We start from the raw sequence: 15461 nt of genomic DNA on the forward strand, positions 1-15461 counted from the left end.
CTCCCATTGTGGCCCCCCCCTTTTATCCTCTTCCCAGATCCAGCGTTGAAATGAGCAGGGGTGATTCCAGTTGCTCCTGCCTGGGTCCTGGCACTTTAAAAAACGGCGCCATTCCTCTGAGGTTAGCATTGAAGTGACATCACTTAGGCGCCTACCTCTGGTGCGGCCAGCGCCTACCTCTGGTGCGGCCAGCGCAATTTTGTTGTATGGTCATAGAAATATTCACACTTACAGTAGACGCATACTTGTGACCCAGACTAGCCACTGTCAGAAAGATAGGATGCTGGGCTTGATGGCACTTGGTTTGACCCAGCATGGCATTTTTTATGTTTTTATGTTCTAATTAAAAATGATGCATTTATATTAACAGATTTTACATGAAAAAGGACATTCTTATTACACTCTTCTGAGGTAAAAATATAATTTACAATATGTATCTTATATTTACATGCACTGCTGTGGTGTCACCAGAAAAACTTGCAAAACAAATACTTGAACACACATGGTATAGGCCTATTGTAAGGCCTGATGGATATGGCTCAGCCCTTAGAAAGCCATGAGTAAATTGAATTACAATATAGTAAAAGTGCCATACCAAAACAGCACTAACTGCCAGCACCCAAACAGCAAGAACGCTACCTATCAAAAATTGCACCAGGCCCTAAAACACCAATACACCTCCTATTTGTCACAGTTCTGCCTGCTATGCAGCTTCCGCGTGTCATGGTTCCACCTGCTATGCAGCATCCCCACCAGCAGAGGTCATCAGCAAGCCTCACGCATAGCTGCCCTAGCCACTTCCTCGCTAATCACCTGACGTGGCAGTTCCAGCCCTACTTAACCCCGCCTGTCCATCCCCTCAGTACCTCTTCTTTGAGTCGCCTCAGCTCCTTGACCTGGCCATCCTTGTCTGGTTATTCCACTTTGCCTTGTGGCCAACCTTGGCCTCCTGCCATGCTCTGTGCCTTTCCAGTCCTTCTGGCCTTGCTCTGTGGCATTCCAGGACTACCTGCCATGCTCAGTGCCCTCTTGGACTTTCCTGTCCTTCCTTGCGGCCTTCGGGCCTTCTAGGTTCACCTAGCCAGCCTTGTGCCCTGTTGGGGCTTCCTGTTTATTGTTGCCTCGTCTGTCTAGTCCTTGTCCAGTCTTTGTCTAGTTTCTGACCTGTTCAGTCCTTCCCTAATCCCGTCCTTGTCCAGTTCCTTGCCTGTACAGTTCAGTCCTTGTCGCATATCCCAAGCCCTGCCCTTGTATTTTGGTCCTAGCCTGCCTTTGATCCCTGTCCTTGTACCAGCCCTAGCTTGAACCATGTCCCAGCTCCCAGCCTGTTCAGTGGTCCAACCCTGCCTGTATCAAGCTCCTGCCTGCCCTTAGTACCAGCCTTGCCTCTGGCCCTGCCTGTCTCCAGCACCAGCCATAATATCCTCCAGAAGGACAAGTCCTATCGGTCCCCTGAAACCAAGGGCTCAACTTGCGGGGGAGGGAGCTGGCTAGGCAGAAGATCATTTCCAGTCCTGCCCTGCAGCCCTGTGCCACTTCTGTGGGGGTGATCTCTGACTCCAGCTGGCCGGACCGTGTCACCTTTAGGAAAACAGAATAAGTCAAGCTGCTATAGATCACTACACGGAAACTACACACTAGCAGAATATCTCACCTCGGTCATGCAGAACATGGACAAACCCTCATCGAGACTATAAAATATAAACAGAAACATGGAGACAAAAACTAAACTGGAAACCACAAGAAGCCAAACTCAATGAGGTCAATATTCTAAGGGATTTATCTAGATTACTTTTGAGTTATCCAGATAAATACCAAAGTCTGAATATTCTTGTCACTTGTCAGGATAACTAGGAGACATTTCGGAGGCGTTACAGGGCGAAATTGATTTACCCTAATAACTTATCTGGCAAACTCTGCTATTTAGATATTTCAAAACAGCAGACATATCAAATAATAACCAATAATTTAAGGATAATAAAGATTTTAAAAATGACCCATCCTACATACCCGGAACTATTGATTTCCAGACAGAGATTGTCATGGATTGGGGGGGAAGGGAGGGGTGTGTGTGCACACAAATCTCCTCCTCTCACATTCTCTAACACACACATATTCATTCTCATACACACATTCACACATGCTGTCACACAGATACAAACGCATGCTCTTTCACACACACGCTTTTCTCACATGCTTACTCTCATATACACACATATACTCACCTCTCTCTCTCTCACACACACACATTCACTTCTCCCCTCTGCTCCGGAACTCACAAGAGCAGCAGCCTCCTCCTTCAGCCTGCGTGGTAACGGGACTCCTCCTTTTTTTCTTCTTGCTGCAGGGGCTGACACTAATCCTGCTCCTCTCTTCTGCTCATGGTGATTGTTCTTCCTTCTTCCTGTCTGCGCAGACCCACATGACATAACTTCTCTTCCAGGCCGTGCAGGCTGCTTTGACTGCAGCTTCTGGCGTTTTCTGGCATTTGCCAGAGACCCAGCAATTCCTTTAGAATTCTGGAGTCTCTGGGCCGAACCTGGATTGTACCCATGTACGCGGATGGTCCGGTGCCACCCACTCCTGTGCCACCCTCAAAACTGCGGTGCTCCAGGTGGCAACCTAGTCGGCCTAGTGCTTCTACTAGCCCTAACCTGTCATGCTCTGGGTTGAGTTTCAAGAAGAGTCGCCTGCATACATAATTATTACATTTGTTTTTTTATTTAGTTATGTAAACCGTTTTGATTAAACACTTTGTAAAGACTGTATACAAACACTTTTAAATAAATAAATAAATAAAATAAATAAACCAGGCGCTGCTACTGAGCCACGATTGCTGTGAAGTACCAAGACGTCCAGGGAGACTGCAGCACTTCGTGTCATTGGCAGGTGAAGGCAACGTGCCACCACTCTGTGTTAACACAGTAACATAGGAGGCCCAGGGTAAGGGAGATCCATAGCTCACTGCGCTTAACCTCCTTCAAGGAAATCAGGCAAGTGTCTAACAGTGATCCACGGAAGGGACAGAAAAGGTTTATCAAGGGACTTGATACGTATTTGTAACCTGATGAAGATCCATATTTTATTTCTTTCTTTTTTACGTTTTTCCTAGGCCCCTTTTCCACAAATATGTGAATCCGGAGATCAGTTTATCCGTACTGAACTTTCATTTTTTCCCCTCTAACTTTGGTGTATCTTTAAAACATTTTTTGTCCTCTCGCAACCTAAGCAAATACTGCATGTAACTATAAAGCTGTTTCCTGTGACCTGGAGGCATGCAGTGACTCCAATTTACTGCCACCTACATCAGTAACGCAGTAGGGAGAGGCCAGCGGAGAATGCAGTGACATGGACAAATTAAGATGCAGAATGTTACAGAGATGCTACTCTCAGTTGTGATTTTTGTGAAGATTTAATTAGATGCAAATAAAATGCTGGGCACTGCCTTCACGCACAGTAGTTGGACTATTGTGGCTTCTCTGTGTGCAGAGAAGACTAAAGAACGGCTTTCTTGCTCAGGATTCAAGGCAGACTATTCGCTCAGGCATGCAACCTTCACAATGCGTTTTCTGCCTGCTGCTGCTTCTGCCGGGAGTATCCTGCTAGCACAACAGTAAGGGAGGTCAGCACCTCCTCCACATGCTGTAATTGTGTGGCTATGGAGGTGGAGTGTGTTGACATCGCTTCTGGGTGTTTGAAGGACAGACTAGGTGCTTCCAGCAGTAGCAGGAAACCATCATGCACTTAAACTAGCTCAGGAGCCAATGGGTGAAAATCTTATGGTCCGGACATATGGTTTATTTCACCTGTGGAAGTAAATCATCTTGCATTCTGTGGAAGGGAACGTACATAATTAAAGTTTTGCCTTTTCAAACGATACTTGGTTGGTTTAAAGAAAACCTTATTTTTGCTAAGCTAACCTAATGCTCCTTTCTACATTCTTGGAGGGTTTTTTTTTGCGTTGGAAATCTCCTTTAAGTTGTGTATTTAAGATTTAAGGGCTGCGGTTGACTCTGCCATCTGGGGCCTCCCCCACAGAAGACGCTAGTATGAATCCAAAAGGAATGTGCATTTATTAAAAAAAAAATATGAACACACATTTTTTTATAACACAAAGGTCAATTTTTGGTTTGTTATGAATGGAATGAACTGAAAATCGACTCCCAAAAAATTCCAAAAAGTTTTTGATATTTTCAGTTTGTTAAAAAGAAAAAAAAGGCCATCCTGTCCTCCCCCCAGATGAAACGGGGCCTCCCCCGCCTCCTCCTATCATTTCCATGAGGTCTTAGTGGCGACAGGGGCAGAGTCGACCTTCAGTTGCTCCTGGCCCGCCAGCTCTCAGTGCACAGTGGTGCTAGCCGGCCCGACACCGGCCTCAGGGCCAGCCGGCCGCCATCATGCAACTTTCTGCGCTGAAGAGATAAGTAGAGATGAGCAGGGTGGGGTGGGTCCTGGAGAGACCCTGGCTTTCTTGAGGCAGTGGCAGTAGCAGCTTGGGAACTTTGAATCATTAGTATTATTATTATATTTTTTAATTTAATGTATATTTCAAACGAAATTGAAATACACATTACGTGAACTGAAACCCGAATTTTAAAACCATCCAGAACAAAAAGACTGAACCGAAATCACAGTTCCCCCTGCGCATCCCTACATGTATGCAAACCGTGGCCAGTAAGCCTTCGCCCCGCAGCCATCACGTGATCCCTGTTTGCAGAAAGGTGGCTTTTATTTAAAGGGCAAGGGACTCATTCTCGGTTATTTAGTGGTAAGGTAGCGCGATGCGAGAGGATGCTTGTTAGAAGCAAGAAGTCAAATCACCTGCTGCTGCAAGTGTCTGCGGGCTTTATTTATTTATTTATTTATTTTTTCCTATCACTCCTTTGTGCTTCCAGTTCATTCAGAACCAGGGCTGGGATCCGGCACCGTGAGCCTTCACTCACAGCAAACCCGTAGATTTTTTTTTTTTTATTCCCCTTCCAGCCACTGCAGCAAGAGACCTTGCTCGCGGGCTCCTCCTGGCAACCCTGCGATCCACGGGCTGGAAACCCGGCCACTAGGGGTCGCCGTTGCATGATGACCGGAAGGCTCTGTGGCCTCCCAGCCGCGGCCAACCCAGGGAAGCGAAAACCGAAGCCGGGAAGTGAGCGCCAGGTGCCTCTGCGCGCCTGGGGTTTCTGGGCTATGGAACTTCTCTGCCAGCCTTATTTCCTCCGCTCTGGCCCCGGCCTCACACTGGTAGCTGCTGCCTGCCTGCCAGAGGCTCTGATGCAGAAGGAGCAGTGATGCTGGGTTAATTGATGCTTGCAGTATGTGCAGAGGACCCTGTTTCTATGGTAATCAGGCTGATTGTTTGTGGTTCCTATGGCTACTTGTGATAATGCTGGATTAAATGTTCTCAAACATGAATTAACGTGGTCTTAAATTGCTTTTATTCCTTACCCACTTGAAACTTTCATTAATGTGCTCTGCACACCTTAACTGTTAGGACTTAAAATCCACTCTCCTGTGTCTGTTCATCTCTCTTTTAATGTTCTGTTTCTCCTTATGTTACTCGTTTCTCTCACTTCTCCGCACCCTCGCATCTTTCTCCACTTCCCTCCCTCCATCTGCCCCCACCTTCCCTTCTCCCTCTTTCTCTCGCTTCCTGTATATCTCTCCACCTTCTCTCTACACTTCCTCCCCGTTCTGTCTCCACCTTCTTGTCTGGTCACCCTTTTTTCTCCCTTTTCCACCTCTCTCCCCTGCGCCTGTTTCTTTTCCCCCGTTTTTATCCTTATATCTTCCCCTTCTCTCCCATTTTAATTAAGTCCCCTATCCCTGTGCCTTTCTGCTGTTCTTGCGTTGTAAGGACCCATCGGATTCCTTACTGAGCAAAAAGCATGGTGTGGAGAGTAGGAAGATGGTCTGAAAGTAAAAAAAAAAAAAAGAGACCTATAATCAAAGGTAAAATAAGAAAAAAAAACTATTTAAACCCCCCCCCCCAAAATTTAAACAATCCAAAATCAATAAAAAAAAAACCAAGCTAAAAAAAATACAAATAAAAAAGAAATGCTCATACAAACCACTGTACCTCCAAAACATAAGGGTTTAGCATGGGATCACAAAAAGTAATCATAACATAGCAAAAGGACACTCTTGCATATACTTAACTCAGTTTCAATAATCCAGTGGGAAGTAGCTTTCTCCGTAAATCAATGGAAATGTCCGTGAAATAAACCGCAACAGGAGAATGACATCAAAACGTCTACAGCACTCCTCCGGGGGGGGGGGGGGGGGGGGGTCCGTGTCTCGCCATAGGCTTCCTCCAGGAGGATGAAGTGAAGAACGATGCAGCAGGCTGTCCACAAAACAGCAACGCTCATCATCAGCAGTGCACGTCAAGTACTAACCACACATGGCCTACGGTTTGTGACTGTATGGGGCTTCTCTCTTTTTTTTGTGCAGTTTGGCGGAAGGTGGCAGGACCCGCATGCTAAAGCAACCCCTCTCGTTCCCGCGCGGTCAGTCTGGGGACCCAGCCTCTCTCCTTTTTTCTGAAAGGGCTTGGCCACACTGCCACCCAAGCTGGGACAAAGCCTAGGAGGAAGCTTAATCCCGCCCAGCCGGGGAGCAGGGGTTACAGTGACCCCCTTATGCCGACTCGTGACACCTGGCCTAGAAAGGGCGATGAGATGGCACGGGAGGAGGAGGACAGAGCTGGCTGGGCAGACAGAAAATGAAAGCTGGCAGGAAGGACAAGTCATAAATGGGAGGAGAAGAGAGAGGAGGAAAGAAATGATAGGAGACTGGTGGGTAATAGACGGGAGGAGTGAGAGGCAAGAGAAAAGTCAAGAGGAGAAGAGCACGACAAGACGAGATGGGGGAGAGAGGGCAGAAGAACGGATGGAGATGCTGACAGAGAGGAGAGACAGGAGACCAGGAAATGAATATAATCTGTGCACCGTGTGAAAAGAGAGAATGTGGGTAAGGCTATAAATACTTTTCCAGTGATTGAGCTCCCCTCCGAGTTTATTAATTATGATGTCACTAGCACCAAGTGATGTATTTATGCCCCAGTAATTCCGTTACCTATCATTTATTTTCCACAGAAATGCACTGATGGCTCTGGTGGCAGACTTAATAAAGTGAGATATATTTATAGTTCTGTACACTAGCTCCCATAATATATATATATATATACATATATAGAATATATATATATATATATATATATATATATAGAACATAAGGATAGGATCTTTACCTCCATCCTTAATTACATTTTCCAAACTGATGCTCACTGAAAAGAATTTGTGGATCCCCCTGGCAGGTTTCAGTATCAACATTTTGATCGCATGATTGAAGCTTTTAACAGATTCCCTCTAAATACAGTATTATTTCAGAACTAATGCAGCATCATTTCATGGTGAGATGGCAGATTTATAAGCACTTAAGTGTTATTAGTTGGCTCTTCATAATGAACACCGCAGGATCAAATGAGATAAATAACATTTGACATAAGATAAGGTGAATAATTTATCGCTGCCTCACCCCCAAGGCAGCATTTTCTGTGGCAAAAGAGAATGCAAATTAAGGCAGCCCCTCAATATTTTCCTCTTTTCGAGGTTCCAGTGCGTAAGATGGTTTGGGTGGGGGAGACCCTGCCGTTATCCTGTTGGATATGTTTGGGTTTTATACTGCAGTATTGCTAAAAGACCACTGGATGGCATTTTAGATGTGAGAGCAAGGTAATCTAATCTGATCATGCACTTTGGGGAAAATAGTGTGCATGTCCCCTTGAAATTTTGGACTTTTATATTTATCAAGATCTATAAAAGTGGGAACTTTTGGTGGGTTTTGGTTGTTTTGATTCCCACCCTTTCCAAGCTAGGGTGAATAACAGGGACCTCCAGATATGTGATCTGCTGGAGTAGTCAGCCTGAGGGCTGGTGGGCCTGGAGACCCTCCCAATTGGGAGTGGGGATCCTGTAGCGCTCTTCCCCTCCAGTGGAGTGGCCCGTGGCAATGAAGTGGCGCGAGTGGGATTTTTCCTCCTCCCGAGGAAAGGAGAGGACGTTCTTCCTCCTCCAGAGGAAATGGGCCAGGTGTTCAGGCTTGCGAAGAATCCCAGAAGAGGAGTGGGCCAGAGTGGGACCTGCACTGTGAGTAGCGTATGTAAATGTGAATTGCATTGGGTCCCTTTTGGATGTCAGTTTTGGGATGGGGATGCTGAAGTGTGAATTCCACTCCTTTACACAGGGGTTTGGTTTGAAATATAGTTGAGGGGAGGTTGAGTGTAAATGGTAGGGAAGTCATCATTAAGTCCCACAAGGATTTTGCTAATATACAGTGGCTTGCAAAAGTACTTGACCCCCCCTCCCCCCTAAAAAGTCAGCACATTTGTGTGGATTATAAATGACCCTCGCACAGATGGTTCAGGCAGTGTGTTTATTGAAAACCTGTACGCTCTTAAAGAAAGCGTTCAGTCACAACTGATTATTTTTCTGCAATATTTTTGTAAATAAAATTAAACACTGAAAAATGCTGCCCGCATAAGTATCCCTTGTGTTGTGGAAGCTCCAAGTTTACACGGATGAAAGATATTGTACTAACAGTTGGCTTGCAATTGGCCTCTGCCTGTGGATCATTTTTAAAAAGTCAGCTTTTCTGGATAAAAGACCCCCCCTTAATTCCAGACTGTGAACCTGAAGGAAAGCTGTGAAAATGAAGACCAAAGAGCATTCTAAGGAAATTAAAGATAAACTTATAGACCTGCAGAAGATAGGAAAAGGCTACAAAATAATATCCAAATGTTTGGCTATCCCAGTGAGCACTGTTGGATCAATTGTGAGGAAATGGAAGCTGCGTCATTCCACCCAGATACTGCCTAGACAAGGCTGTCCCTCAAAACTCAGCATCAGAGCAAGGAGACAGCTTATGAGGGAAGCCACAAAGAGGGCAATCATCAGTTTGAAGGAGCTATAGAGTTCAGTGGCTGAGATGGAAGTGGTGGTGCACTAGTCAACCATATCAAGAGCTTTGCATACAACTGGCCTGCATGGGAGAGTGGTTAGAGAGAAGCCATTACTGAAGAAAAAAACCACATTGAAGTACGTTTAGATTTTGCCAGAAAGCATCAAGAGTGACCCAGCTAAAATGTGGGATAAGGTTTTGTGGTCAGATGAGACAAAAATGGAGCATTTCAGGAGAAAATAAAACACTGTGTGGGGCAAACCCAACACTGCATCATCAGTAAAGGATAGGGGTGACAGCATCATGTTGTAGAGATGCTTTTCCTCAGAAGGGAAGGATGGATGGAGCAACATACAGGGACATAACTGCAAGACAACCTGCTTCAGTCTACTAAAAAACTAAAATTTGGGAGAAAGTTCACCTTTCCAGCAGGACAATGATCCCAAGTACAAGGTCAAAGCATCATAGGAGTGGGTGAACAAAAAGGTGAATGTTCTACAATGGCCAAGTCAGTCCGAACCTCAATCCAATCAAGAATCTATGGCACTATTTAAAAATTGCAATCCATAAGTGTCATCCAGTCGACTTGGAGCAATTCTGCCAGGAAGAATGGGCAAAATCACTCCCAAACAGTATGCAAAGCTGGTAGAAACTTCCCCCATCAGACAAAGCTGTTATTGCAACAAAAGGTGGTTCTATCAAGTACTAGCTTGAAAGGGTTGAATACTTACGCAAGCAACATTTTTCAGTGTTTAATTTTATTTTTCAAAAAAAAATGCAGAGAAATTATGAATTGTGACTGAAAATTTACTTTAAGAGCATGACTAGAAGGGGGACAATATGTAAATCTACAGCTCTAACACTAAACGTTCAAAAGGAAAACTTTGGTAAAATGAGGAAAATAGAAAAAAACTGAAAGGTGCAGCTGCAAAGGCTAAAAGTGTGCAACAGAAGTGGACATTTACCCCAGACCCCTGCACCCTCCTAAGCACAGCCCTGGACAAATCTATTTGCTTTATAAATTTTAGTCGCAGAAGAGAACAATACAAAAGTGAAACATACATTTCTGGTTTTTTTTATTGATGCTTGCGTCGGGAAGAGCACAATAACTCATTTTTTTAACATCTGGGAGCGGGATTTTCTCTTTTTCTCTTCCCAGAAACGTAAGTCGTTGGAAACACAGAAATGTAACTCCTGGGCTGATTGTACCCAGATAGTGGTACCAGAGGCCATTTCTCAAATCACATTCTCAACTGGTAAACTTCTCATAACTTTTAAATATCTCAAACTGCAGGGCTCCCTGAGTGGGGGGAAGATTGCTTTCAAGGCCCTTGCATTGCTACTTTTAATTCCCAGTTAAACGTCTGGTATACTGCAGTGATGATAACAGCATTAAAGTCATTAAACAAGGAAACATGCTGAAAGCTTTGATGGTTTCCAACAGTACTTTTACTGATCTAGTATGAAATGATGAAAATGTTCATTATGGCTGTTCAGTTCACTTTTCGATGTTAGAAATGCTCTAAATAAATTTGTGACTTCCCATGGTCTTGCTTAAGTTTAAGATGTTAAAGTCAATTGATTCATCTTTACTCTGATGTTTCACCCATCCCATTGGCATAGGGCAAGCTTTGTCCTTCCCTCCCAATGCTGGTAGAGTATCAAACATGGAATTTATATTACACAGTCATTTATCTCCTACCTCATCCTTGTAGTTTTCTCCTCTGAACGCCTTGGTTTCCTCACAGTAACATTTTAGTATTATTTTTACTCCTCTTCTCTAAATCTCCAGTAGATATTCATGGGCCCTGTTGGGGTCCATCCTTAGTCCATGCATTTTCAGCATAGCTCTCTGCTTCAACGGTAGGGGGAATGAAGAAAAGGGGATCTATATACAGTCAACAACCAACAAGGACTGAATTACATACTCTGGGTAAACAGATAAGCATGGGTGTAGCTTGCTTATTGTGGCGGTTACTACCCCTAACTAATTAAGCTAGATATTTCACTTAGATGCAGTTCCAACACTGCTCTACACATTAATGGTGGGGGTGGAAGGGAAATAGAACCAAAAGGTTACTAAGAGCCAAGAGTAACAGATAAGTATGAGAGAAAAAAAAAGTGCGGAACTTGCTGGGCAGACTGGATGGGCCGTTTGGTCTTCTGCCGCCGTCATTTCTATGTTTCTCCCCTCTTTCCTCCTTCTCCTCTGGAGGGCTGTAAGACATCCCTCCTCTGATGATGATCCGCAGGTTCCTACTCATACCAACATAGTAAAGATGGCAGGAAAAAAACCAAATGGTCCATCCAGTCTTCCCAGCAACTTTCTTAAGGTAGTAACTGTTGCTCCATGTGGGTTACTCACATGTTTCTTTTAGTGTGGTAACTGCCGCTCAGTGCTGCTTACCCCCAAGCCTTATATTAAAGGGTACTAATATTTACAATCAAAACCAGTCAACTGTCAAATCCGTAACAAAATTACTGCTAGCAACATTGTTATGGTGTGAGCAGCCTTCTTGATAATTCAGACAACGCTGCATGAATGTGTTTAGCTTTGGCACTTGGCGAGGAAGCAGTCCTGTGCTTTTTTTGCTAATGTCTTTCTATTAGTATCCCGGCCCGTAAAAGTCAGGTCCCAGCGTTGGCTGTCGTCTGAATCCAATTCCCCTTTTTCCCTTCCCTCCTTTCCCCGCTGTCGAAGCAGGGAATGATGTTCCAGTTGCATCATAAGGATCAAGGCTAATTGGTTAAGGATGGGAACCCCCATGCTCTCTGCTACGGAGAGGAAACTGCTGCTCAATGCAGGTTACCCCCATGCACCCTTTTTTTTTTTCATTTCCAACCTCAGTCTAGTCTTTAGGGATAAACAGTGTTTATCCCATGTCTTTTTAAATTTATTTACTGTTTTCGTCTTCACCACCTCTTCCAGAAGAGCATTCCAGGCATCCACCACCTCTCCGTGAAGAAATATTTCTGATGTTGCTTCTGAGTCATCCCCCCCTGGCGTTTCATTTCATGTCCCCTAGTTCTACTGTTTCCAACAGAAAAAGTTCACAGTTCATGCATCCTTAAAACCTTTCAAGTATCTGTATCATATCTCCCTTGCACCTCCTCTCTTCCAGTGAATACATATTTTAGATTCTTCGGCCTCTCCTCATGTCTTCCAGTGCTGACCCCTCACCATTTTGGTCGCCCTTCTTTGGACCACCTCCGCCCGGTCTCTCTATCCTTTTTACAATATGGGCCTCCAGAACTGAACACAGTACTCCAGGTGAGGCCTCAACGAGTACCTGTACAAGGCATCCTCGCCTTTTTTTTTTTTTTTGGTTATTCCTCTTTATGCAGCCCAGCATTAGCTATCGCCTTGTCACATTGCTTCACTGCCTTCAGATCACCAGAAACCATTACCCCCAATGTCCCTATCCCAGTCTGTGCACATTAGTTTTCACTTCCCTTCACATACCTCTTTTGATTACCGCACCCCAGATGCATGAATCTGCACTTCTTGGATTTGAATCCTAGCTGCCAAATCTTTGACCACTCTTCAAGCTTTGTTAAATCACTTTTTTCATTCTCTCTACTCCTTCAGGCGTGTCCATTCTGTTGCAGATTTTAGTAGCATCCACAAACAGACAAACTTTACCTTCTATCCTTTCCCCCCATGTCACTGATAAAGATATTCAAAAGAACTGATCCCAGAACCAATCTTTGTGGCATTCCACTTAACAGAGTAGGTTCCATTTACCATTACACGCTGTCTCCTTTCAGTCAACTGGTTTGTAAGCCACTGCCAAGCTTCTCATTTTATTCATAATCCTCTGTGGGTCCATATCAAAAGCTTTGTTGAAATCCAAATAAATTACATCAAGTGTTCTTCCTTGATCCGGTTCTCTCATCATCCAATCAAAACAATTGATCAGTTTGTCTGACAGGACATTCCCTTGGTGAATCCATGCTGCTTTGGGTCCAGTAACCCACTGGACTGGAGATAGTTCACTACCTTTTCCTTCAGCACAGTCTCCATTAATTTTCCCACCATTGAGATGAGGCTGACCTCTTTAGTCTTTCCTCATAGGGGGATGTTCCATTCCCTTTATCATTTTGGTTGCCCTTCTCTGTACCTTCTCCATCGCAATTATATCTTTTTTGAGATGCGGCGACCAGAATTGTACACAGTATTCAAGGTGCGGTCTCACCATGGAGCGATACAGAGGCATTATGACATTTTCCGTTTTATTCACCATTCCCTTCCTAATAATTCCTAACATTCTGTTTGCTTTTTTGACTGCCGCAGCACACTGAGCCGATGATTTCAATGTGTTATCCGCTATGACGCCTAGATCTCTTTCTTGGGTAGTAGCACCTAATATGAAAACTAACATTGTATAACCTTTCCCAGGTACAAAGAGACAGCTCATCCCTGCTACCAGAGCCTTGGAGGAGAAATCCCTCCCCCCTCCCCCCACCAGTAAAAGAACCTGACCATGTGGTCAAAGAGTCCTGAGGGGAGAGAGTTTGGACTATGGACATATGGCCCCCAGAACCCGATGTGCCCCAGCACTAATGCAGCCCGCAAACAGGGGCACCTGAATATCTTGGTGAATATCTTTCCAGCCCTCCTAGCAGAGCTGTGCAAAAATGAGACCTGTAGTTATAAAAATAATTAATACCATTAATAATAATAATAATAATTGTAAATTAAAGAAATAGGAATAGAAATTGGTTTTGACTTTCATGGATAATGTTGTCACTGGAACACTCGGGGTTGACTTATAGCTCACCGATGTGCGGCTGTTTATCTATTGTTGTATTTCCATGGTATCACATTGCAGCATTAATTAAAGGACACGAGGCCAGATCAATTACGATGATGAATTCTTTAACTTCCTCGTGTTTGAGAGGCTACGTTTTCCTACGAAACACACCACGGTTTAAAAAAAAAAAAAAAAAAAAAAGCCACTTATGTCACGGCGGCATCGCCTACAAGGACATTTCAGTCCTTGCCCAAAGTCACTGATTTACCTGACGCAGGTATTCAGACCGGAATTTAAACCTGGGTGACAGACGGCAACTGCCTACAGAGCCAAGTACGTCCTGCGCGTCCCCCAGCCACTTGCCCAGAGAAGCCAAAACACAGCAGGAGGGGCTCAACGACGGACACAAGCAGGGGCGAACAGCGCAGCGGCCCCGCAGCCAGATAGAAAGGAGGACCTGAGAATTGCTCGTGGGCCAACACCGACCCCTAAATTCCACCCACGTGAGGAGGCAGTGAGGAAGCCCAAGTAGGAAGGAAGTGGATTATCTTCCTCTTCCTCTTCCCCCTTCATCCTCTCCACGGCCACTTCCCCGACCCGCCCCATATAAATGACCACCTAGTAGCAATAAGAAAAATCAGCATGGGGCCTTTCGGGGGGGGAAAGGCCAGCGTTGGGGGAGGGGGGCAACTTGGCTAGTTACCGTGGGCCCCCAGTCCACTAGGGCCCCACCATGCACTGGAAGCGAAAGGAGGCCCAGTGGCTTTAAAAAAGTTTTGGATAAGTTCCTGGAGGAAAAATCCATAAACTGCTATTAATCAATAAGCAATAGTAGCTTGGCATCTATTTAATGCTTGGCTACTTGCCAGGTACTTGTGGCCTGGTTTGGCCACTGTTGGAAACAGGATGCTGGGCTTGATGGATCCTTGGTCTGATCCAGTATGGCATTTGTTCTCATGTTCACATACATACAGCCTCCCACCCACGCATGCACAGGATCTCACTCATCCAGGTAGTCATCCAGCCACACACAGGCAGTCACCCTCCCAGCCCCCCCCCCCCCCCCCACAGCCTGGCTCTCACCCCCACACCCAGGTATTCACCCACACACACAGTCTCTCACCTAGCCACACAAACACACTCACACACAAAGCCTAGGCCTCGTCTTCAGCCGCCTGCGGAATGGGGGCCGCTAGTGGCCGTCATATCCTCCTCTTCGGCCACCGTGTCCTCTTTCTTCAGCCGCCACGAGACAGGCTCTGCAGCAGCCTGCCGAGTTGTGGTGTGGGCAGCAGCGGCCGTCGCGTTTATCCGAATGTCATCTCCTGGTGCCGCGGAGCTGATCTCACGGTAAGAGCTGCAAGATTGGCCCAGCAGCAGCAGCAGCAGAAGACGACATTCGGATAAACGCGACTTCTGCTGCCCAGGATGGGGTGTAGTGATGTGTGAAGCCACTGATCAGATCGGGCAGGGGTTTGGTTTATCCTTACCTGATCCAGTCCCTGGTGGGGGGTAAAAGCTGTGCGCGGCCGCGAAAAAAAGTTGTGAGCAGCTGCGCACACCCAGCTTAGAGGGAACAGTGGCCATGAAGGGCATGAGCCAGGACTGGGGGAGTATAGAAACATAACAGCAGCAAAAGACCTTATGGCCCATCCAGTCTGCCCATCCATCCAATTAATTTAGCATCACTTCCTTAGAGATCCCCTGTGCTTATCCCATGCTTTCTTGAATTCAGATACTGTTTTTTGTCTC

Source organism: Rhinatrema bivittatum, chromosome 9 (genome assembly GCF_901001135.1).
Source record: "Rhinatrema bivittatum chromosome 9, aRhiBiv1.1, whole genome shotgun sequence".
NCBI classification, from domain to species: domain Eukaryota; kingdom Metazoa; phylum Chordata; class Amphibia; order Gymnophiona; family Rhinatrematidae; genus Rhinatrema; species Rhinatrema bivittatum.